General features: G+C 43.6%; 1 protein-coding gene across 5 annotated transcripts in view; it reads left to right on the top strand.

Annotated features, from left to right (window-relative positions):
* Window positions 1–5,221: 5,221 nt before the first annotated feature.
* Window positions 5,222–25,419, top strand: part of UBE3A (ubiquitin protein ligase E3A) — a 55,479-nt gene continuing 35,281 nt past the window's right edge. The window contains exons 1-4 of one of the 5 annotated variants that reach the window (XM_071547666.1): window positions 5,222–5,587; window positions 8,930–9,019; window positions 16,223–16,290; window positions 24,833–24,979. The gene's annotated coding sequence lies outside the window, so the exon portion shown is untranslated. Of the gene's footprint in view, window positions 5,588–8,811; window positions 9,020–16,222; window positions 16,291–24,832; window positions 24,980–25,419 lie in introns of all 5 variants that reach the window. The other 4 variants (XM_071547657.1, XM_071547675.1, XM_071547684.1 and 1 more) reach the window with 4 other exon arrangements.

Here is a 25,419-nt window from a genome sequence, read left to right as displayed (position 1 = left end):
TTAGAGCAGAACGACGCTCAAGACATCCACTATCCCCAGTATCAAGCATGGTTGTGATGTTCCAACATTCGAGTGTTAGTTTGAGCACACCTTTGCAGGCAGGTGTATGCCTTTGAAATCTCTTTGTTTTTGTTTGACTGCATGGAAGATGCCGGTTGGCCGCAGTTATCCAACCGGGTGTGGAGATGAGCTTTGTTTAGGCCACCTTTGCTAGGCCCCTCTCCGTGTGGAGCAAGCAGTGCTGTCCCTAGAAAAGGCTGCTTGGTCGTTCAGGATGCTGCCGCAAGAGACTGTCATCTCCGGGGTCAAGTCTCTAATGACCCATATCCTGAACCGCCTGCATGCAGGGTTGGGTCTGCGGCTTCCAGCTGCTTCCTATCACCTGCCGTTTTCAACCCTCACCTGTCGCTACAGGGCTTTGCAATGTGAGTGAACCCTTCAAGCCTGCACAATGGATTTTTTAGGTGAGGCACAGCATGCGCAGAACTGGCCCCACCCTTTACTCCTAAAGTTCATCTGCCACGGCCTAGCGAGCTTGGACGGTGACAGCGAATACCTCAGGACATAGGTTTGGTTAGAGTATCCTTCTCTTAGATGGATGGCCTTACAGGGCTAAACAAGCTCCATCTGCCTGGGTTTGGGGTTGGAGTTGTCCCTCTCCTAGGATGGCTGCCAGAGGGCTAGAGAGCCCATACTGCCCCTGGACACACTTTGTCTGACCCTTCAGCAGAGACCTGTCTGACATGGGAGACCCTACCGGCGGCACAAACCACCTCCAGCATAGCTCTCAACCTCATGAGGGCGCACAAGCTTCTCCCCCGCGACAAGGGGGTGTCCCCGGAGAAGTTGGGCCTATCAATGGCCACGGTTAGCCTATGGTTAGTCAAGCTACCTCAAAGTAAAAAAAAGGTGCAAGTACATGCAATAAAACCTGAAAGTGATTCAGTATTTCCTCCAAAACAGGAATGAACCTATCTCTAGCAGAATCCAAGCAAAACCCATCATGCAGTTTGGCAATCCATGCAACACTGTTATAATGCAATTTGTTCTGGGTATATTCCTTAGCGTATCATTCTTTGCATGTCCACTGCCAATGTGACTTGTCTCACACATTCTTAAAAGAGAAGGAAGGCTGAGTCTTTTCATACCTGTGTCCTATTCAGAGGACTTTCCTTCCCATCCTTCTGCATCCAGACAGTGCAATAAATAAACCCCAGCATACACATCAGCTTAATCCATCCTGGGCATCTCCTCCATCTGCTATCATCTGCCTCTCCCTCACAATTGCATTGATTTACTCAGATGAAAACCTGTGACACATATCAAGGAGAATATGACTGGCTTCATCTGAAACTCCGGACTCAGTAAGAGCAAGAAGGTGACTGGGAACAGCCAGCATAGGTATACCAAAAGGAAATAATGCCTGAGCTGTGATGAAAGGACTGGCTGTTTAGGTAAGAGGAGACCAGATGATGTTGTTTAGCCGGACTTAGATTGTGACATGCTTCCCCACAGCATCCTTATAGTCAAGCAGGAGATAAGGACGTGTGGGACCTACAACAGAGCAAGGGAAAAGCAGGAAGACAGTGCATCCTCCAGATCCAGTTTTCTCAACATTACTCTTTCTGATGTAACAGGAAACCTTATGGCACCACAAACTTTGGCTTGAATCTCAAATTTTAATACATAAAAGTTGGCAATTTTTGCTACTGTTTGGGAGAGAGCCTCCAGATGCAGAAGGCTGTGTTCATTCCAGTGATTATTTTTAGATGATTATCAATGTCCCTCTGAGCACAGCAATGTACCCTGCTTTCAGACCACACTGAAATACAAGAATACTTCACCCAGTCCTAATATTACAATTATACATTTGCCAGCCATGTTCTCTCTGAGTACCAGGACTCTCTGCACTGATTTGTAATGATGTTTTTTAAGTCCCCTGGTCTTACCAGCTATTACTCTGCAACACATATATTAGGTCTTCCATAATTCTGCTAAAAACTGTCATGCATCCATGTCTTTTAAACATGTATTTCCTGGCCCAGAACTTGGCTTCAGTATTAGATTTTTGAGAGTTTATGTTTATGGTTTTAACAGCTTATTCTAACATTTGAGAACTTCTCCTATTTCTAATTTATACTTTTAAAAAGAAAACAAAACAAAAAAAAAAAAACATGCTCTCTGTCACCATAGAACCATCTCTATTTAATTCCTTTTATTAGGGGATAACCTAAAAAACATTCAGATCTCTTTTCTTTCTTTCTACTTACTCCCTTCTATGCTTGCAGCTCCACATATTTGAATCTTTAAAATTCAATATTCCAAAATGTCAAGTTTTGCACACATTGCCCAATTTTGAAATTATCAACCTGCTTTCAGCACTAACCTGCCAAAATGCAACTTTTACTTGTTTTTTTACAACCCTGCAGAAAGTGTACTTGCAACACATAGGCCTGGGTGTAAGTAGGGGAGAGAGAGGAATGTCCCAGGAGGCAATGGAAAAGTTATTCCCAGGGGCAGAGAAGCGAGCCAGGCATCAGGCAAGGGTGGCTGATGTCTGAGCCCCCTCGGCCAGGAGAGCCCCAGCATCTTCTGCTGCCATGGTTTGGAGGGCTCATGGTTTCTCTCAACTCCATCTGCATGAAGGTTTTGGGGCAGGGCAGGGCAGGGAGGACACAACTTCCCAGAGAGCTGGAGCTCTTCTAGCTAGTACCCCACTGCGAGGTGGCCAGTGCTGGCTGCTTCTCTCCTCCTGTAACATGGGGGCTTGTGGTAGCAGAGGATGGTTGGGCTGTGCAAGATGGAGGGTTTCTTGCCCACTCTTCCAGCTGCATCCCTGGGCCTCACTTCCTGATCCTTCCTGCCCTGTTGTCACCTCTGCCTTTTGTGCCCCGCAGGGTGCTGGGTTTGAGTAACACCAGCCCTTTGGTGACTCAAATTCACACCGTGGTGGCCCTCTGCCCACTGGCCCACCACTGCAGGCTGAGACAGCCAGGCTTCTTCCCATGTTAAGGAAACTTCCCAGCTCTTGGTCTCCCTGACCTCTCCTCCCCTGCCTGCCAAGGGTCCACACAGGGCAGGGTAGGCCAGGCCTGGTTTTTTGGCCTGGGAGCAGGATCCCCTCCAGAGGTCATGGGCAGTTCCTCTTCCAGCACTCCCTGCTGCTGGTGGTCCTGGCTCCCTGCCCAGGCTGAACCCAATAAACCCTGGGTGGCTGCCATGGGGCCGCCGGACAGGCCGGAGTCTGCAGCAGGGCTCAGTGGGGACCTGCCCAGGGCAGGGAGGAGGTGGTGGTGGCCACTGTCCTTCTCCATGGCAGCGATGGCGCCTTGCTATGCACCAGCTTCCATGGCTGTGAGCATAGCTGGGCACGTGTGTGTGTCTGTGTGTTTGTGTGTGTGTCTGTGTGTGTGTCTGTCTGTGTGTGTGTGTGTGTGTGTGTGTGTCTGTGTGTCTGTGTCTGTGTGTAAGGGTCTGTATGCATGTGGGTGTGCACACACGTGTGCCCGCATGCTCACCGGGTACCAGCATGCATGCACACGTATTTGCATGTGCATAAGGCGTGCATTTCCATGCATGTATGCAAGGGCACCTGTGTATGCACATGGGCATGTGCAACCCTGCACATGTGCCTCCTACATGTGTGTGCTTTTGTGTATGTCCCAGGTATGTCTCTCTGTGTGTGCATATGTACATATGTGTGCCTGCCAACTCACACACATACATGTATGTGTGTGTGCATGTCTGTGTATGTATGTATGTGTGTGTGCATATGTACATGTGTGCCTATCAACTCACACATGTAAATGTACATGTAAATGTAAATGTATATGTAAATGTACATGTGTGTGCATACGAATGTGTGGGGGGTATGTATGTGTGTCTGTGTGCATATGTACATATATGTGCCTGCCAACTCATGCACATACATGTACATGTGTGTGCATATGTGTGTGTATGTATGTGTGCCTGTATGTGTGTGCATATGTGTGTGTATGTATGTGTGCCTGTATGTGTGTGCATATGTCTGTATATGTTTATGTGTGTATATATGTACATGTGTGTGCATATGTCTGTATATGTTTATGTGTGTACATATGTACATGTGTGTGCATATGTCTGTATATGTTTATGTGTGTACATATGTACATGTGTGCCTACCAACTTGCACACGTAGGTGTGTGTGCATATATGTGCATGTGTGTGTATGTGTCTGTATGTGTGTGCATATGTCTGTACGTGTGTTTACGTGTGTGCATATGTACATATGTGCGCCTGCCAACCTGCACACATATGCATGTATGGATATGTGTGTGGGCATGTGTGTGCCCATGTATGTATGTATATTGTAGAATCATAGAATCAGTTGAGTTGGAAGAGACCTCTGAGATCATCAAGTCCAACCCTTAATCCAACCCCACTTTGATCACTAGAGCATGGCACTCAGTACCACGTCCAGTCTCACCTTAAAAACCTCCAGGGTCAGAGAATCCACCACCTCTCTGGGCAGGCCATTCCAATGCCTGACCACTCCTTCTGTAAAGAACTTCTTCCTGATATCCAACCTAAACCTGCCCTGGCAGAGCTTAAACCCTTTTGTCCTGCTGTTGGATGCCTGAGAGAAGAGACCAATCAATCCCCACCTGGCTACAACCTCCTTTCAGGTAGTTGTAGAGGGTGATAAGGTCTCCCCTGAACCTTCTCTTCTCCAGGCTAAACAACCCCAGCTCCCTCAGCCTCTCCCCACAGGACTTGTGCTCCAGTCCCTTCACCAGCCTTGTTGCTCTTCTCTGGACGCACTCCAGCCCCTCAATATCTTTCCTGAACTGAGGGGCCCAGAACTGAACACAATACTCTGTACGTGTCTGTGCCCGTGTATGTGTCTGCATGTATGTGCATTCAAGTGTGTGTATGTCTGCATGTATGTGCATGTAAGTGCGTATGTGTGTGTGTATGTGTCTGTCTGCCCCCGACCCCCGGCCATCTGTGCAGCACGAGCGCACGCTCGGCCCCGCCCCCAACCCCCCCGCGCGCCGGTCAGAGGGAGGGAGGAGGGAAAGCCCGGGGCCCTTCGCCTCCTCTTTGCCCTCTTCCAATATGGCAGGCCCCGCCTCGCGCGCGCGGGTGCGCAGGCGCTGCCCCGGCTCCCCCTGCCGGCCGCAGCGCTCAGGCCTGGGGGCGCGGCCGAGCCCTCCCTGCGCTCCCCGCGCCGGGCCGCGCCGCCAGCCCCGCCGCGCCCGCGCCCGCCCGCGCTGCACGCCGGGACTCGGCCGGGCCTCCCTCCGCCCGCCCCCAGCCCGAGCCTGCGCCGCGCCGACATCCGCGTTGTCCCAAGATGGAGGCGCGGGGATCGCGCTGAGCGCGACCCGGCCCGGCACAGCACCAGCACCAGCAGCAGGAAGAGACGACGCTCCCGCCCAGCCCGGCCCGCCCGCCTCTCCCTCCCCGCCAGGCCGCGGTTCCGGCGCTACCGGCAGCGGCGGCGGCGCCTCCTCGCCCGCGGCCCGGCCCCGAGCGCGGCGCGGCCCCCGCATGAGCCCGGGCGGCTGCGGCGGGAGCGCCCCGGAGCAGCAGCCGCGGCGCACAGGTCGGTGTGGGCCCGAGCGGGGATGGCGCCCGGCTCACGCCGGACCTGCACGGGAGGGAGGCGGCCCTGCCCGCTCCCCTCCGCCGGGGTGGGGAAGGCGGGCGGGAGGCGGCGGCCCCGGGAGTCCTCTCCCCCTCCCCGCGGGGCACAGCGGTGCGGGGCTGCCCCGGCGCTCCCAGCAGCGGGAAGGCCCTGCGAGCGGGTGGCTCGGGGCTGCTCCCGCCCCACAGAGGGACCGGGCTCGCCGGGCGACCTTGGGTGAACCCAGACTGCCGTGCCTCAGTTTCTCGGGCCGGGGGCTGCTCCGCCGCTATAGGGCGGCTCTGTGCCGGCTGCGGGAACGGGAAGTGCTGCGGGGGTCTCTGATTACTGTGCAAGGCCTGCGCCACAAAGTGGGTCTGCTCCCTCGCTCGTGTTACCTCTTGCCCAGGGTGAAGAGTTGGGTCTGCTCACCTGTGAGCAGGCAGCCTTGCTGGTGCGTGTGAACCGTCGCTTTTGACTGCAGGGCTTTCTGGGCTTCTGTTTTTAAACAGTATTTATTTTAAAGGATGTTATCATTCACTGTTGATGGGTAAATCAGGTGTCTAAGACGATGTGTTATGGTCGTTCAGAAGTTACTACTACTTGGGAAACAAAACATGTTCCACAACTCTCCTTTAAGTGGCAGGAGCCTGTAGTCTATGGACTTGAAGTTTCTCCTTTTTTCTTCAGTTAATCGAAATACTAGTTTGTGTTTCCTTCTGTGTAGTGTGTCTGATGTTCTAACTCTTAGACAAAGCATGTGTCTTACACATCACTTCAGGGATGATCCCTCTGTATGGAAACTTACCTGCCTCAGCAGGAGTCTGCAAACCTGAGACCCTGTGAGAAATTGGCTTCTCATTTTCTGTTTTCTGTGCCTCTTGCGTGTGTAGCAAAAAGTTTCTCTGTGGAAAATTGTACCTGATTTTAGCTTTGATTTCTTAACGAAGTAAGACCTACGTGATTGTATTGTCAGTTTCTTTTTTCTTCTTTTTTTTTTTTTTAACTGGTTTGAAAGGGAGAGCTCTGAAAGATAAGATTATGTTCCTAATTCATGCAAATAGCATCCAGTTAGAAAGAGATTCCCTGCTAAGGGAGAAGCCACACTCTTAAGTTGCACCGTGTTGTTAGACATTCAAAATAAACTTCTTAGGCTTACAAAACTGAAAAATACTTTTACTTGAAATTATTTCTGCGCAATATTATAGATGCTTTTTGTCTCTTTTACAAATACCTTCCATTCCATTCTAAATGTTTGCTGTTTAATTTAGCATCTTTCCTACTGCAATTAACAAGTTCATTTTACTTAACAGAGCTGTTTGCTGTTTCTCCTTACTGGAGTGTCCTTAGTATCTCTCAAGAATTTAGAAATAAAAGCACCAAGCTAGATGGCAAAATCAGTGGTTGATTTGTTTGGGTTCATTTTGGGTTATTCTGTGACTGTAGAAAAAGTCAGTCTTGAAAAAGCAGAGACTTTTTCACAGCAGTGTGTTTCAAAGCTTGGATTTCTGAGTCCAGGTCCTCTCCAGAACTCTAAACTTGTATGGGTTTGATCCTTTTTTTCCGTAGCAAGCAGAACTTTTGGACTTTTTTTTTTCCATTGCTACTGTTGCCTAAAAACATGCAAAGAATGATTTTTTGGTGAATGGAATTCAAAATTGGGTGTATATGTTCAATACATAGAGGGATGTTCTCGGCCTGTTAGAGCACCTTGAGATTGTCCCTGTTCTAATTGACTTGAGAAAATAAATCAGATCCTTTTTCATATGATTTAGTTTATTTTTCAGAAGTATGAAAGACATATGTACCACAGTATAAAATCATGCATGTTTCTTTATGATTATGTCACTTGTTGACATGGTCTTCACTAGTTCTCTGAATTCACAGATTCTACTTAACCAAATAAATATTGGGGGTAGAAGTGTCTTTGTGTCGAGTTTTAAGTAATAAACATGTTTAATTGTCAACATATTTAAACATATAACATTTTTATAAACAATAATTAGCCTAATACATGATATGACACATTGTGAAATTAATTTAGTGATTTGCATTTTTGTAAATATGCGTTGTCTTAATTTTGCTATGCAGAAAAGAATTTTTTGCCCCTCTGCCACTTTTAGTTTCAGTTTACTTAGTGATTGTCCAGAGAGAATTCATCATTTTTAAGCACAGGAAATGTCTTTCTTGCTCCCCACACCAGTGTATTCATAGACCTGAAGATAAAAGCCACTAATTCTTAAAAATAGAACATGCAATTGAGGGAAAAGGGGACAGAATTCATAAAGTATCGAGGCATGTACCTCATTTCCAGCATCAGTCTTCATTTCTGGTACTGTGGGCCAGGTCTTCACTCCAATTAATGAATTGATATTGATTTTTAAACAAAGGCAGTATGTTTTACAACTTTTTTGAAGTATCCAGTATATTTAAAGTAGTTTTATAGTTCTGTAGAGAAGCAGTTTTGAAAAGTTTTCTGTCATTAAACAAATTGTGATCTGTACATGGAAGGAGAAGGTTAATGCATTTGCTAACAGGGTCTGTAATGAAAAAATCTAAAGTATGTTTTTTACTTAAAAAATACTCCTTCCTCCCCTCGCAGTGGACTGCTTGCTGTAAGCTTTGCTAAATAGTTGGCTCCCAGAGACAACAGCAGTGTTTGAAGCGTTTGAAGTTAATTTTGTCACCTTAAATACTTCGACCTCAGCATTTACTGTGTTAACTTCTATTTGCAGGCAGCGCCCGACAGCCTCGTAAGGCTGTGCTGCACATGAATAAAAGTGTGCAAAAAGGCTTCATGTGAACAGCAATGTGTGTAACATACCTGGCTGGTTAGCAGAAAGTCAGAGAATATAGTCTAAAGGTAACATTTTGTAACAAAGCAGCACTTCAGTAGGTACACCAGCTGGTGACACATTTCTTCAGGAAAATAACCTCACAGGAGAAATACAAAAAAAAAAGTCAAATAATGTTGAGATCTAGGTTTGGCCATGTAACATGTGACTAAATAGCACTTTAAATTGCTATTTTTGAATAGTTCCACCTTCCTGTGGGTAGGAGTGACAGAACTTATTGATAGAATAACTTCCTGGGTGCAAGATTACATTTTAAATTAAATATTACCGTGGTATTCTATCTCAGAAATACTCTTATGAATGAATCTCTTCAAGGAAGCATTAACTCCTTCTTACTTACTTTAATAGGTTGAGCCTGCTTCCCTGTATTACGCAAACTGATGAATGGAGGAAGGGGGTGGAAGTCAGTCTTTACCAGTGCTCTTTCCAGGACCATCCTGCATGGCTCTTTATCCATGTTTTACAGAGTGGTGAAGAATTAGGAGAAGCTGTAGTTGTTCAGCTGAGTGGATCTAAATGGGTGGCTTCCCTCTGGACCCTCACTTCACTGTCATAGGTAAGAGGGGTAATCTGCTTCTTTTGAAGCAACTTGCATTTCCTCAGAACAGAAATATACGTGTTTTAACAGAAACTTCTGGTTAGCAAAGCAGAGGTTTGAACTCTTTTTTTTCAGTCTGGTGGCTTGGAAAGGGTGTTCACAGTATTGTAGCTGTCCCAGTACTTTTCACTGAAAAGTGTTGCTCTGTGAGTCTATTCAAATAACTAAAACATACTCCATATACTAATATTGTTTACTTTTGAGACTCATGCTTATCTTATGTAGTATATCAAAAGTGGGACTATCACCCAGAGGTGGATTACAGGAGTAATGGTTGAGGACAAACTTCAACTGGTGTATCAGTTGACTGCTTGATAGGAAGGGCACTACTTTTTTATTCCCATAGTCTTGGAATAGTTTGGGTTGGAAGGGACATTTAAATGTCATCTACTCCAACCCCCTTGGAGTAAGCAGGGACATTTTCAACTAGATCAGGTTGCTCAGAGCACTGTCCAGCTTGACCTTGAATGTTTCCAGGGATGAGGCATCTCCCACCTCTCTGGGCAACCTGTTCCAGTGTTTTGCCGCTCTCATTAAAAATTCCTTTCTTATATCTAGTCCTCATTTCCCGTTTTTCAGTTAAAAATGATCACTTCTTGTCCTGCAAAAAGTTTGTCCTCATCTTTCCTGTGAGCTCCCCATAAGTATTGAATGGCCAGGTCTCTCCAGGTCCTTCTCCTGGCTAAACAACCCCAACTCTCTCAGCCTTTCCTCACAGGAGAGGTACTCCAGCCCTGTGATCATTTTTGTGGCCCTCCTCTGTACTTGCTTCAACAGGTCCATGTCTTTTCTGTGCTAAGAACTCCAGAACTGAATGCAGTACCCCAGGTAGGGTCTCAGAAGAGTGGAGAAGGGCAGACTTGGCTCCTTCAACCTTCTGGTCCTGCTGCTTTTCATAGAATTATAGAATCAACTTGTTTGGAAGAGACCTCGGAGATCATCAAGTCCAACCCTTGATCCAACACCACTTTGATTACTCGATCATGGCACTAAATGCCACATCCAGTCTCATCTCAAGAACCTCCAGGGATCGTGGATCCACCACCTCTCTGAGCAGGCCATTTCAACGCCTGATTACTCTCTCTGGGAAGAATTTCTTTCTAATATCCAGCTTAAATTTCCCCTGGCAGAGCTTGAGCCTGTGCCCCCTTGTCCTATTGCTGAGTGCCTGGGAGAAGAGACCAACCCCCACCTGGTTAGAACTTCCCTTCAGGTAGTTCTAGACAGTGATGAGGTCACCTCTGAGCCTCCTCTTCTCCAGGCTAAACAACCCCAGCTCCCTCAGCCTCTCCCCATAGGACTTGTGCTCCAGTCCCTTCACCAGCCTTGTTGCTCTTCTCTGAACCCGCTCCAGCACCTCAATCTCTTTCCTGAACTGAGGGGCCCAGAACTGAACACAGTACTCAAGGTGTGGCCTCAGCAGCACTGAATACAGGGGAAGGATCACTGCCCTGGTCCTGCTGGCCACACTGTTCCTGACACAGGCCAGGATGCCACTGGCCTTCTTGGCCACCTGGGTACACTGTTGGCTCATGTTCAGCCTCCTGTCAGTCCAAACCCCCAGGTCCCTTTCTGCCTGGCTGCTCTCCAGCCACTCTGTGCCCAGCCTGTAGCGCTGCAAGGGGTTGTTGTGGCCAAAGTGCAGGACCCAGCACTTGGCCTTATTGAACGTCATCCCATTGGAATCAGCCCATCTCTCCAGCCTATCCAGGTCCCTCTGCAGAGCCCTCCTGCCTTCCAGCAGGTCAACACTCCTCCCAACTTGGTGTCATCTGAAAATTTGCTGATGATGGACTCAATCCCCTTATCTAAATCATCAGTAAAAATGTTAAACAGGACTGGACCCAACACAGACCCCTGGGGAACACCACTGGTGACCGGCCACCAGCTGGATGCAGCTCCATTCACCAGCACTCTCTGGGCCCGACCCTCCAGCTCCTAACCCAGCACAGAGTGCCCTTTCCAAGCCATGGGCTGCAAGCTTTTCAAGGAACATGTTACGGGAGACAGCGTCCAAGGCTTTACTGAAGTCCACATAGACTAAATCCACAGCCTTCCCCTCATCCACCAGCTGGGTTCCCTGACCATAAAAGGAGATCATGTTGGTCAGACAGGACTTGCCCCTCCTACAACCGTGCTGACAGCCCAGGATACATACTGGTCTGCCAATGCACATTGCCAGTCCATGTCCAGCCTTTCAGCTACCAGTATCTCCAAGTCCTTCTCTGCAGAGCTGTCTATTTCCTCATCCCCTAGACAGTATTGATACCAGGGGTGGTCCTGACCCAGGTTCAGGATCTTGCACTTGGCCTTGTTGAATGAGGTTTTCATGGACCCACTTCTTGAGCTTGTCCAGGTCCCTGTTCATTAGGCACCTCAGCCACACCACACAGCTTTGCTGAGGGTGCACTTACTCCCACTGTCTGTCGGTGAAGATACTAAACAGTGGTCTCTGTATGGACCCCTGAGGGATCACGGGTCACTGACATCCACATGAACATTCAGCCTTTGACCACTACCCTCTGCATATTGACCATCCAATCAATTCCTCATCCACCAAGGAGTCCAACCATTAAATCCACATCTCTCCAATTTAGGGTGAAGGGTGTTGTGGGGGGCCATGTCAAGGGCCTTATACAAGTCCACATAGACTGCATCAATAGCTCTTCCCTTGTCCACTGATGCAGTCACTATCATAGAAGGCCACTCGGTTGGTCAGGCAAGACACCCTTGGTGAAGTTGTGTACCTGTCTCAAATCACCTCCCTGTCCTTCGTGTGATTTCATGTTCAGTCCTTGTGTGACCAAATGTCAAAGCTATGAGCTAAGTAACTGAAGACAAAATTTAAGTGGATCAAAAACTGTAGGGTATTTTGAAACCCACGGGGAATTTGGTCTTGGTGGGCTGTGCATCATCGAGTAGGATCACAAGCAGCAAATTATGGAACCTCTGTTTGGGGTTTGCGGTTTTTGCATGACTGTCTGGCAACAATTGCTCCACACAGTTTGCTTTTCATTATGGTGTCATGTGAGAACTGTGATGGGACTTCTGTCTTGAACTGGCTTCACCCCTAGAGCTCTACCTCGGTCATCTCCTTCAAGACGACCATGGTCTTTGCTTCCTTTGGCAGACCCCTTTTAGGACTTGTTCTTCCTTGATAATCATTACCAAAGAACTGATGAAATGAGATTAGAATGATGAACAGTCCTCTCTCTCCCTTACCTTTAGGAGCTGTGTGCAGGGGAGGCACGAGAGCAGTCAGTATCATGTTGCTGAGCTTGCCCGGTGCCGAGAGACACCAGACTTGCCCAGGCAGCCAGGCTTTGGCACCACTTGTGTGCTGCTGCTCTGGTGTGCTCTGTGGGACCCAGGCTGGAGCAGCTGCAGTTCAGCAGGATCAGGGAGTTAGAGGGTGGTGGAGTGACTCTTAAAGGAGCTGAGCTTCTGAAATGGGATGTTGGTCAAAATACTTCAAGAAAGGCTAGCATAGATGTAGATGAGTTTTTCTTTTGCATTATTTGCATGTTTATTCATGAGTTTGAGCTGACTGCTTTAATGCTTAAAATCTTTTTATTTTACAGTGTGGTATTTTTCATTTTCTTAAAAGCAATCCCAAGGACAGTCCCGTGGTGTACAGGAAAGCACTCTGGACTCTGAATCCCAGGGATCTGAGTTCAAGTCTCAGTGGAACCGTCCCCTGGCAGTTCAATGCCTCCCTGCCATCCCGTCCTGTCAGATCTCGGATGCTCAGCAGGGTCAGCCCCGGTTAGTACCGGGTGCTGTGACAGTCCCGAGGACTTCCCTGTCACTGTCCAAGCTCGCTCGGCCGTGGCAGATGGACCTCAGGACTTAAAGGGTGGGGCCAGTTCTGTGCACGCTGTGCCTCACCTAAAAAATCCACTGTGCAGGTTCGAAGGGCATGTGAGGAGAGCCCTGCCCAAAGCTTCGTTCTCAAAGTTTGGCCATACACATGCAAAAGGAATCAAAACTTTTGCCGAGCTGAATAGTACTGAAGAGGTCTATCACTGCCTCAGAATTTCTGTTTCCAGTACAATTTTTCATCTTTCTCATTAGTAAAGCTATATTCAGATAATGATTGCTTTTTTTCATAGTAAAATCTCATGTCCAAAGTCTTGGTGATGAGTATTATGGTTTACAATGTGTATACACCCTATTTTATTTTTAGAGAGTCCAAGGTATAATACTAATGTACACTGGCTGAGTAACAGCACCTAGGTATGTTTAATCTGTTATAGCAAAACTTGGTTATTGTATACAATATAAATACATACTTAGGAGTCCACACAACCTGCAAATCCCATCAGATTTCAAGGACAAGGGAATTCCTGAGAGAGTGTATCACTTCTGTGAAACACTGGTGTTTCTTGGTTGCAAAGTCTGAGCCTTTACATAGTAGGGTTGTGATAAATACCCATTTGCATGATTCCTATAACCTGAATACTATTGAAAGAGCTGTGTTTATGAGTACTTGTTTTTTATTTGGCAAACGTGATTTTGGTTAATGTTAAGAATGTCAGTTGCGGAAGAAAATTATTCTTGATTAGACTTAAATATTTGAAATAGTGTTAGAAAATCTATAACACTAGGTAAAATACCTACCATTTTCTTGGATTGTGCTCTCAGAATTTTTTCTTCTGTTCCTGTTGTATGACAGTTATTGAAAAAAATAGACAAACACAATGACCCAAAAACACAAGTTGAAAACATCATTTAAGCACCTGATAGAGGTTATTTTGTGATGTCTATCAAGCCAGACATAAGAGTTGCAAAGTGTTTTTTGTAATGTAGAATTAATTTTTTAAATATTTTGCAATTGTGTAGTGTCGTTAATTCAGTATCTTACAGTCTGTGTTACTATAATCCAATGTGTCTTGAAATTTCTTTTTATTATTGAAAATGAATGACATAGTTGTAAACAAGCAATTCTTTTGACTCTGGTTATGTGACAGATCAAGATTTTTTTAATGTCGAGCGGAAGCAATAGTGTTGGCCAAGCTTTTAGTCACACTGGCCATTTGCATTTTTTTTTAGGCAGGTGGGGCTTAGTGCTAATTAAGAAATATTTTAAAGGTGAATGTGAAAGCACATCTGACTTCATGAAATAATTTTCATTCCTTTTAGACAAGCATTAGAGATCCTTGTTTCATTTGGTTGTTGGTCATGTAACCTTTGAGCAAATGCTCTTAGTAGAGTGCTGAGCTGTGTTCTGCCTTCATGGTAACTGGTGGGGAGGAATTGAAGGAGAACTTGAAGTCCAGGAACTTCAATTTTGTGTTGCTGGAATTATTTGCTCTTCTGCATGTTATTATGCAAACCCCCTGTTCACACCTCCTCCTTTGTGGTCTTGTTTGCTCTGTCAGTTGTACTGTCCTGCTCAACTTCAGTTATGTTGGGAACCATTGTTTTCTTCTCCCCTATAGCTGGGCAATATTCACAAGATCCCTGGTAGATGTATTTGTGATACTTTTTTGTGCTGTACTTGGTGCTCTCCTACTCTGTGCACACTGAAAATTGATGCTTTTGTACCTTAAAGGAGGATGAGAGGATTTTATACAGATGACACTGCTCTGTGTGTGTACAGGAACAAATACATACACTGAAGTTTAAGATGGAAGTCCTGCTATGCGAGATGTGAAAATATTGGTCACATTTGTCAGAATACCTTTACCTGAATTTGTCTAATGGACTCACTGTAAATGAAGAATTATTCTTCAGTAGAATATAAGGTATTCTGGATTTCTGTTGTTGATATGGAGTGCAAGTGCCACCTCTGAACAGGAAAATGATCAGTTACTGCTTCGTATTGTTCAGATAAACTTTTCTTTTTTTCTTCTGAATGGCAGTAATGTTTTAGTGGTACAGCTGTGTATCATTAACTTGTTAATCCTAACTCTGCAGAAAGCTACATAACTATTAGAATTGTTTGTCAAAATAGCAATTTTGTTTAATGAAACAGGTAGGGTGCCCTGTATAACTTTTTTTAAATACAAAAAATGGTGTAAAACTCTTAGTGCTTAGATCCAGGATCACCCCATTTCACTTCCCTGATAAAGAATTGGGCCCTTGGCACTAGATGAGCTCTGTGTGGTTTGACGTCTTTTAAGATAAACCTGAATCTACTCTTAAAGTAACCAAATCAGGGTTCCCTTCATGGGAACTCTAATCTATATTGGAGGTCAGTCTAAATCAGCTGCATTGGATTTGTTTGTTCTTAGTAGAGTTTTTAAACCAAGAAATTATGTATTAAATCTTCATAGTATTAAAAATATGATACTTTGTGCCAAATGACTAACTTTTTGGAAAGTAATTGCTAGATTTCACAGAATCAGGGAATGGTTTGGGTTGGAAGGAACCTTAAAGATCCTCTAGTTCCAACCCCTTCTGCCATAGGCAGGAACACCTTCCACTAGATCAGGTTACTGAGGAGCTCCATCCAGCCTGGCCTTCAACACCTCCAGGGCTGGGGAGTCTCTGACATCTCTCTCCTCAGTTATGTGACTATATGTCTGTTTCTGTTGCTTTTTCTGCTGCAACTGGTTGTGCTTTTAGGTGTTTGGAGTATGTTTTAGTCATGTGTCCCTGGTTATTTATGACTTCTCCAAGAGTGAAGAATTTATAGAAAAGCTTAGTGAACTGTGGCAATTCTGTGCATCCAGAACAAAGACTTAGTTCTGTCTGTGACGTCTTTTAAGTGTTTTTTTTTCTTACTGTAAATGCCAGTTGTTAAAAAAGGGTGGCAGGGAGAAAGGAAGTGGGTATTTCTAATGAGCTGGGTGAATGGAATTGTAAAATTCCATTGTATCACTACAAGGGAAAGAATAGGGAACACTGTGTGTATGAACTTACTGCTTTTGTAGTTTCCATAACATATTAAGTGTGTTTTCTGTTGTGTGTTTTTATAGGAAGTATGATTTAGTTGGGGAAGTTACATGGTTCAGTTTCAGGTGGTCCTGTGAGTAGCAGGCAGTTGGTGCAATGATCCTTGCAGGTCGCTTCCAACTTCTATGATTGTTTCCTTTAGCTGCAGACTTGTGACCAGCTGAATAGCCATTCTTCAATGTATTGTCTTCAAGTTGTATTGAGCTTCGGGTTGATGTGGAGCATGGTGCAAAAACTGAATTGTAATGTTTTGCATTATAGGTACAAGAACTGTAGAAGTCCATTTTAGAATTTGAGAGAGGAAGATTCTGCAGCTCTTGCAAGATATGGTATGTTTTATGTATTTACTTATATTCTTTGTATTCTAGTAATTATGAAAGCAAATAGTTATACTTTTGTTTTCTGATCTAAAAAAATAAAGGTTGAAAATAAATTCAGGAAGAAACACGTACTTATCTTCCCCTCATTTTTTGATGAAGATAATTATTACTTATTCATAATTCTCTAGAAAAATGAGTTAGTTGGGTTTTCTTGGAGAAAATAAATACTGGTGATGCAACTTTGATGAATGCCCTTGTTACTTAACAAGCTCAGGATCATGCTGCTGTACCATCTATTTATTTCTCCATGGATTGGTTAAGAATTGATGTGTTTCTGAAAGCTGTTGGGGCTGTTTTTATTTGCTGCTGAGCGTATTTATAGTGAGACTTGTACACCCTTTAGGTATGAACTTCAAAAGTAAGTTTAGAACTACATAATCTTCACTGTAAGTCAAATTTACAAACAGAAATGCTGTGAAATAGAGAAATAAAATCTTTATTAGCAGTGTTAACGTAAACCTGTGGCACATGGCATTGCTTTTTGTGTAGGCTCTTAAATGTCCAGCCAGCTCAAAAAATACGTACATGTATTGCAGCAAGGTTGGAACTTGAACTTGTAGTTATTTTAATTTTCAGTTCCTTACTTTATTCTGGTGTAGATCTGTGAATATTCCTCATATTCTTATGTACCTGGAGATGCAGCACTTTGCAGTGTCTTTTAAGTCTTGTAGTTCTGCACCTTGGTACTTTGAGAATTTTTGAAACTTTTTGCATCACTGCATTCAGAAAACCAAGTGTTGTTTAAGTGAATTTTTCTATCATATTAAATAGGTCTGTTAATGTGTATATAAGATTTCAGGTAGTTACTTAAGCAACAGATTCTAAGCTATGTGTGTACTTTTTCTTGTAACCCCTCAAAATGTGGGCAAGAGCTCAGTAACTGCCAATGAGAGTTTTCTGTGCCATGGGTTTATGTCTGGATTTTTCTTTTTAAGGTAATTAACATAGAAATATACTTAAAGTTTTGAAATCTCAAACTCAGGCAAGTTGTTGGGTGTCTTTTTAAGTTCTGTTTTGTAGGAAGCTGTAGACATCTGCTAATAAAATGATTAATTCTAGGCTGAAACTTTAGCTGTAATGTGTACTAATTAAAAATTGTAAATCTCTCAAAAAGCTACAATGCTACATTATCACAATCCAGATGTTCCTGAGAGAATTGTGTAGATTGGTCCTTTACTCTAGCAGGCATCTGGCAGGTAGTGTATATTCATTTTTGCACCCACAGCACCACTGGGACCACCCACCTGCTTTTTGCTCTCTAGTTTCAGTATCAGTTGTATGTATGATGGCTCTTCTTCAAACCTAAGCTGCTATTTCTTTATTGCCATTATTCCTGCTGGCTGCTTTTCTTTCTGGATGTTTAACTGCTTGCCACTGTGTGTATGCATAGAGTCTTTGTAATGGTTTGTGCTTCATAAATTCATGAAGAACTCCGCTCTAATCCCCCAAATGGTGAATCATGAACACTACTGGAACATCAGAAGAGCTGGATGTTGTGCTGTACAATTGCATGCTCGCTTGGTCATAGTTTAAACAAACGTGCTGGGGACGCTGAAGACCTGATGAACAGAAAGTGCTTTACATGGAAGGCAGCATGAAAGATGGGTGGCAAAAGAAATCAAAATAAGAGAGCATAGGCAAAAGGACAGACAGAATAGAAGGGACTGGAGCACAAACCCTATGAGGAGAGGCTGAGGGAGCTGGGGTTGTTTAGCCTGGAGAAGAGGAGGCTCAGAGGTGACCTCATCACTGTCTAGAACTACCTGAAGGGAAGTTCTGGCCAGGTGGGGGTTGGTCTCTTCTCCCAGGCACTCAGCAATAGGACAAGGGGGCATGGGCTTCAGCTGTGCCAGGGGAAATTTAAGTTGGATGTCAGAAAAACTTCTTTCCAGAGAGAGTAATCAGGCATTGGAATGGCCTGCCCAGAGAGGTGGTGGATTCACCATCCCTGGAGGTTTTTAAACTGAGATTGGCCATTGCACTGAGTGACATGATCTGGTAAATGGACTGGAATTGGACCAAGGGTTGGACTTGATGATCTTGGAGGTCTTTTCCAACCCAGTTGATTCTGTGGTTCTATGACTAAAAGTTTAAATATTAAAGGTGAAGCAAAGCTGTAAAACTGATGGAAAATAACTGAATTTGATACCTAGCCAGTAAAAGAAGAGGTACTAAAAGAAGTTTAAATAGATGATTGGATTTCACCTACTGATGTAGGAGGGTCTTTCTATTCATAACTGTGTATCATTTTGGAGGGAGCCTGAGTGACAGGTATAACTGAAATAGAAACAAATGGTTCTGCTGCAAAGAAATGAGTGTGTGTAGTGGAAGTAAAATCAGCTGTGATCTAAGTGAAAATGCAGAAGCTAAAGATAATTTTGGGACTCTCCTTCTTTTACAAAAATGTATAAAGTACATATATGTTCTTACTGAAATATATAGCAAAAATAATTGCTGAAGGCAAAATCTAGAGTCCAGAGTTGCAGGAGCATTGTAATAATACATAGGCCTTTAACTTTGTCTTGAGGGGAGGGAATGGGAGCAAGCATGAGCTATTTTTTCTGTGGATATCCTGAGTTAAGCCCAGCTGACAACTAAACACTGCACAGCCACTCTCTTAACCCCCCAGCAGTGGGATGGTAGAATGGGAAGAGTAAAAGCAAGAATTTGTGGGTTGAGATAAAGACAGTTTAGTAGGAAAAGCAAAAGCTACACATGCAACCAAAGCAAAACAAGGAGTTTGTTCACCACTTCCCATGGGCAGGCAGAGGTTCTGTCATCTCCAGGAAAACAGGGCTCCATCACATGTAACCATGACTCGGGAAGATGAATCCCATCACTCTGAACGTTAATCCCACTTCCTCCTTCCCCCAGCTTTATATGCTGAGGATGACACCATATGATAGGGAGTGTCTCTTTGGTCAGTTGGGGTCAGCTGTCATGGCTGGGTTCCCTCCAGTGCACCCCCAGCCTGCTCATGGGTGGGGTGAAGAGCAGAAAAGGACTTGACTCTGTGCAAGCACTGCTCAGCAATAACAAAAACATCTCCCTGTTACCTATTCTGTCCTCAGCACCGATCCAAAACACAGCCCCACAGTAGCTACTCTACCCCAGCCTAAACGAGCACAGTGAAGTATTGGCATCAAGGCAGAGTGAGTATACAGATACTATAGGATGGAGCTTTTACATAAATCTGTGTTTGATCTCTGTATTGAGATGCACAAAATTCTACCTTTTTTAAACTCAGTAACCTGTGTTTTTGCTGAAGTGTAAATTCCAGAATGACACCAACTTTAATTTGAAGATAATAGCAAGCAAATTCATATCCCCACACCAAATAATTTCTTCAAGTGTTAATTGTCCTTGTTATCCTGCATGCTTGTGTTCTTACTCTAATTTGAATTTGTCAGCCTTCAGTTCCTAGTCATGGGCGTTTGTGTTTTAATTGGAAGATTTGTATGTATTCTTTCTGTGCTATGAGAAGACTTAGTTTCTTCCAGTATCCTTATTGAATAGCTTAATTAACTTCAAACTCTTTTCATTGTCTGCTCACAAGGCATTTTATTCTGTCTTCATGCTATCTTTGAGGTTCTGTTCTACTGCTTGTGAAACACTTTTGAAGAATATTGAATAATTGGAGAACTGGGGTTTAGTTTTGAAGATGTCTGAAGTACTTTGAGCAGATGAACAGACACTTTTCCATGAACAATTCATATCAGTCATTCTTCTTGTAGTATTTGGAACATGTACTTGTTTGCTCATCAGTTGTGACTGCCTTAGGTACTTCAGGTTGGCATTTTGCAGGATAGAACCCACTTTTAACTCTAATGTGATTTTGCCTTTGTTGTTATGAGTTGAATTGTTTGGTTTACCAGCAAGCGGAGAAAAAATCATGTAGATGCCTTACTAGTCTTTGATTGGGGTTTTTTTGTGGCTCCTGTAGGACTTACATGATCATTTTACTTTACTGTAGGATCATTAATAATTTGACCTACTAACTAGATGCATGAAGAAAACTTCTGGAATCTCATGTCTTTTTATGTTTCGTTATTGGAAGCAGCGGGCAGGCAACAAAAGTTGTTGATGTTTCCAACCTTATCAAGAAATTAAGGCTTAAACATGCCTAGTACATTATTTATATATTTTTCTCTGCAGTTGACAATGAGATTGAACTTAGATATATATAATATTCTCCAGGACATTTGAATCAATCTCAAGTTATAAAAGGTCAACTTTCGTATTAGTTGTCAGTTCCTTACTGTGTAGATGACGACTGTTTTATTGTGGTTCTCAGTCATTCAGGGAACATAAAAAATTCATTCTTGGGGGATTCAGGGAGGTTCTTCAGAAAACATACAAAAGCTACCTTTAATGGTATCTTCTTGAGAGAGATGATTGTGTTTAACTAAGCAAGTCAAATTCTGGTGCTGGAAGATAGATAAGGTAGATCTTGGCACTTCTTTGCACAGGTGAATCAGCCCCATTTTCAACATAGGTTAAAAAGAGAATAATAAAAAGTATTTTGGATCGATGATTACTTGGATAGCTACTTAAAATTCTTTTGTAAAGGAAACTTAAATTCTTACAAGTGCCACCTCCCAGGGTGCCCATCTTTTATTAAGGTGAATAAGAAGTTATAGTATAGAAAAGTGTTCCTTCTCTAAGGGATCTTCCTAGACCTCAGATACCGTGTGTCAGCTGCCAGATTGCTGTGCTCTCACAGAAAATGAACATCAATAACCCAGGGAAAGTAATAGGTTTAGGAAATCCATGTAAGTAACAACTTTCAATTTAGTGGTTTGTGCCTGGAAGTTACTTGCCTTTGGTTTTGGTTTCTGAGAACTAAGTACTTAAAATCTTGATGGTGTGGTTTTAGGTTCTGTATATTGCAGCTGGAGAGCTCTTCTTGTCTCATGTTTGTGATTGCACACTTTCAAGATTAAATGAAATATGGAAAGAGAATATCTCATCAAGCTATGCAACAAAGTTGCTTTTAGCCCCTGTTGATGCATCTGAACTGGCTTTCTGACATCTTGTTCTTTCACACATTTATTTTTTCTTTCCTTGCTCTTCTTGAGTTGATAGCAACATTCGTTTCAGAAAACACTCACCCATGCTACCTTTGAGAGAGGTGTTGTTCCAAATCACTGTGTTATGTATCTTGTTCCCCCTTGGTGAGAGCTAGTCCAAGACACGCCAACGTCTTCAGATAGGTGGTTTGGAGACATGGAATCTTGTGTGTTGTCTTCCTAATTGCAAAAGAGGTAGTTGCAGTCCTAGTTGATTCTACCCCTCATAAAGTGGCACTAGGCAGGGACAGCTGGCCCAGTCCCAAAGAGCCTGGCAGCCCTCTGGGGTTTCTTGAACATGCTCCACAGGCACAAACTTAGTCTGATACCTTCAGCTGCTCTGTGTGTCTGTGAATGCCTAGACTGAAAGCCATGCTGATCATAACAGTGAAGACCAGTGAAATTCATGTGCGTAGTAAGAGTAAATATCTGCTCAGGGGCAACTGTTTCTGCCTTCTAAAAAGTAAGTTAGAAGCACAGGGGTTTTTTGTAAGATAATCCCTGTGACAAAAACAGCACTTGGTTTATGTCAGTTTCCTATTCTTCATAATACCCTTATCCAAGATGTTAGTGTATTCATCAGTGTGGTTTCCCTTTCCTGATCAAGTGGTGTCCTTTGACTCTTACCAGATGGGTTTTTTTCTGCCTTGTTTGTATCTGGCAGTCAAAATGTCCTTTGTCCAAACTAGACTCAGAATAAGGTAGTCTCCTTCACCACCTACCCCATGTTTCAACATGCTGGTCTCTTTGCCAGCAAACGCTACTCTGCTGATGCATGAATTAGAAAGGTTTTAGAGAAATTAATCTGTCATCTGTGCTAGGGAATCCTTGCCATTCATATTCTGTCCCACAGAAGTACTAAAAGATAGGTGGGGAAGGTAGGATGAGGAGGAGACAGAAGGGGAAAGCTATTAATTTAGATTTTTTGCATCTAGATTGTTGAAAAGTAAGTAGCATGAGATTTTTAGACCCTGGTAGAGTCAGTCTAGTTTTAAGGTATCATGCAGCAAATCAAAAATACTGAAACTAACCTATTCAGAGCTCTGTCCCGTAATAAATTCAATTTGTAGATAAAAATTTCACAGCAAAACTTCAGCTCAGTGAGATCTGTGACAGTTCAGGTACTTCCTCTCTTCACTGAACTGCTATAGATACTGTGTTGGGTGGTGTGGTAAATCTGACTAACAAAGCTGGATCTGTGTCAGGCCTTGGCACAAACTTGTCTTGGCCGTGACTGTGCACCTGCCACCTTAATGTATATATTTAAACATTCCAAAATCTGGTGGTGTTTGAATCCAGCACCAACACTTCATGTGCTCCTTCACTGTTGCCAGCCATGTTCATGACTCTCCCATATGGAACAGCCTCATGAAAACCTCTCTGTACTAAGGTTGCTGTCAGTCTGATGTTCCAACATGCTTCTGTTTGAATGGAAGACTGCTATAATAAACTTCTGCCCATATTCTGGGTGATACAGGACAGAATTTAGGTAGGGAGCAATACATCAGGCACTCTCCAGAATATGAGCTTGTATTTCCAGCAGTCAGTCAACCCCACCCAATGAGACTTCAGAGATTATACCTCTGTCCTCGGACCAGCATACTAAAAGTTACTTGGGCAGGGTGCTACAAGCAGAGTTAGAATAGGCATCTCTTTCTTTAAAGCTAAGGCTTGCCTCAAAGTGGGTGTTTTCAGGTCTTAAACAATCAGAATGCCATAATCAATGTTTTACAGCTTCTTAATTTTGCATCAGCATCTTGTTTTTGCCTTCTGTAGAGCTGATGGCCAGCAAACATTAATTTGAAAATCTTTACCCTGTTTGTCCTTTAATGTTGATACACGAGGAACCTTTCCAACTGACTTCTATTTGTTGTGCTGTGTTCCTGGCATTGACTCAGTTAAACTGACAATTTACACCTGTAAAACATAGGTAGTAAAGAACCTCTGTTTTGTTTTGGAGATTTTTGGTGTCTGGCTTCTTTACTTTCTTTACATCAACTGCGCTTGTGTTAAGGTGAGAACACTCAAGTGTTACTGATGCTAAATTAAGTGTCACCTTATGAGGGTTGGTTTCTTGTAGCCTTGTTATGCTGTGTGCTGAAGGAATCTGCAATGATATGGAACTTCTCCTGGTCCTGGATTATCAGTCCATTTACCTAGGAGAAGTGTGTGCTCTCTGCTTACCCCGACCATGTGGTCTCTGAGAGCCCCCAGAAAGGACACAGGGACCACCAGCGAAGGCAGGAACAAAGAGAGAGTTTAATCAGGGGTACAGGTTTATATGGACTTTGGAGGGATACAAACTCACCAATAAGGGACAAGAGGGGGAGTCTGGATTTGTGCCAGTAGGAGTAAGGGGATTTACATTCAATAGGAGAGGGTTTCAGGTAGCATGAGGTCACTGTCCTTCTCCCAGCCCCCTGGCCTGACAGGGGGTTATAGGAAGAAGAAGCAATGACAATGCAGTTTTTACATTCAGTACATTCAAACCACATTAAAAACATCAGTTGTTAAAGCATTCTTAGTGGCTGGTGGATTTTCTTCATCAGCCCATTTCTGACATGACTTTCTCCAAGCCATGTATTGAGAATGCATTGCTACATCACCTTTCCTATCTTTAGGAGTGTACATGATAAAACTAATAAGCATCACTCTGAAACCAATACAAATTTCATTCTATGCAGAGTTTGTAGAGGAATGGCAAATTGTAGAATGACAAAACTCAGCAGCTCTTCTGGCAAACTTTAGAAAATCTTGACCCTTGCTTACTGGTCGGTGATTTCATATCTCTGACAAGTCATTAGATACAGATTAGCATTGAGAATGTTTGATTGCTCATCAAATCTAAGATCCTGCTGAAAAACTTGTATTAGGTTGGACTGAAGCACAAAAGAAGGTGCAGTAAAGAAACACTGTTTTTTAGTGAGACATTCAAAGCTCCCTAATGTGCTCTCTTAGTATTTGCACCAGAGTGTTTTGACTGTGGGTGTTGCAGAGCTGCGGGTGTGCCTTCCATAGCTTTCTGCACCTTGAGGCTTTTGCTGCATGGCAACTGGCAAATGTGGGGCTTTCACCTGGGTTACCAAAGCAATGTACTTCTCAGAATACCATGCAGAGGTCTGTCCTCATAGCTGCTGCTGTTTAGAGAAAGTAAGATAACTTTTATTTACTAAATGTAATAATAACTGCAATTTTATCAGAGCTTTATATTAGAAGAAAGTGAATAATGCTGTTTGTCATCTGAGTTTCCATCAGAGGCCTTTTTTCTTCACAGGCTTTGTCCAGTGCACTTAGGAGTTTGGGTGGGAGCGAGAATGGGATGAATTGAGCGTTGAGGATTATGTTTGGAATTATTTTATCAGTTAACTTTAGTTTAGATTAGATAATAGCAGTAGGTAAGAGACTAACTGGTTCCTTTTCAGCCATGGAAGTAATCATCTGGGGTGGTCCCAGGGCGCTCTGGGCACGAGTATTGCTGAGTGATCATTGGCTGCCACCTGCATGACAAAGTAAAGGACCAACCCTTCCATTTATACCAGTGGAGCCTGATCACGGGAAACAATTGACAGGTAAAATACGCTTTTGAAAATTTAAGGGAGAGGAGAGAGGACACCTGATAGGAGTAAAGAACCTAAAAGATTTATCACAGATAGCAAAGGTTTCTCCTCTGAAACTTTTACATAGCTGTAGATTATTTTTGAGAGAGGCACAGAGCAAAGTGCAGGTTACTTGTTGCTCCCCTGGGAACAGAGCCTTGCTAAGAAACACTGTTAATTGAGTTGTATCAGGAAAAGATGTAAAGGAATTTTATTGTAGTTCATATAACAGTTCATATTTACACACATGCTTCCAGAACTTTGCTTGTCTTAATGTTAGGTGCTTTCTACTGATTCAAGAGATGGGTTTGGATTTTGATTTTTTAGAAAGACTAAAAATAAGTTCACCAATTGATTGTACTGTAGTGAGTTACTCTAGAAGTCTTAGAATGCCATGCAAAAAATGATTGTGA

Source organism: Pithys albifrons, chromosome 1, assembly GCF_047495875.1.
Source record: "Pithys albifrons albifrons isolate INPA30051 chromosome 1, PitAlb_v1, whole genome shotgun sequence".
NCBI classification, from domain to species: Eukaryota; Metazoa; Chordata; class Aves; order Passeriformes; family Thamnophilidae; genus Pithys; species Pithys albifrons.
This window is presented reverse-complemented; position numbering and strand designations above follow the sequence as displayed.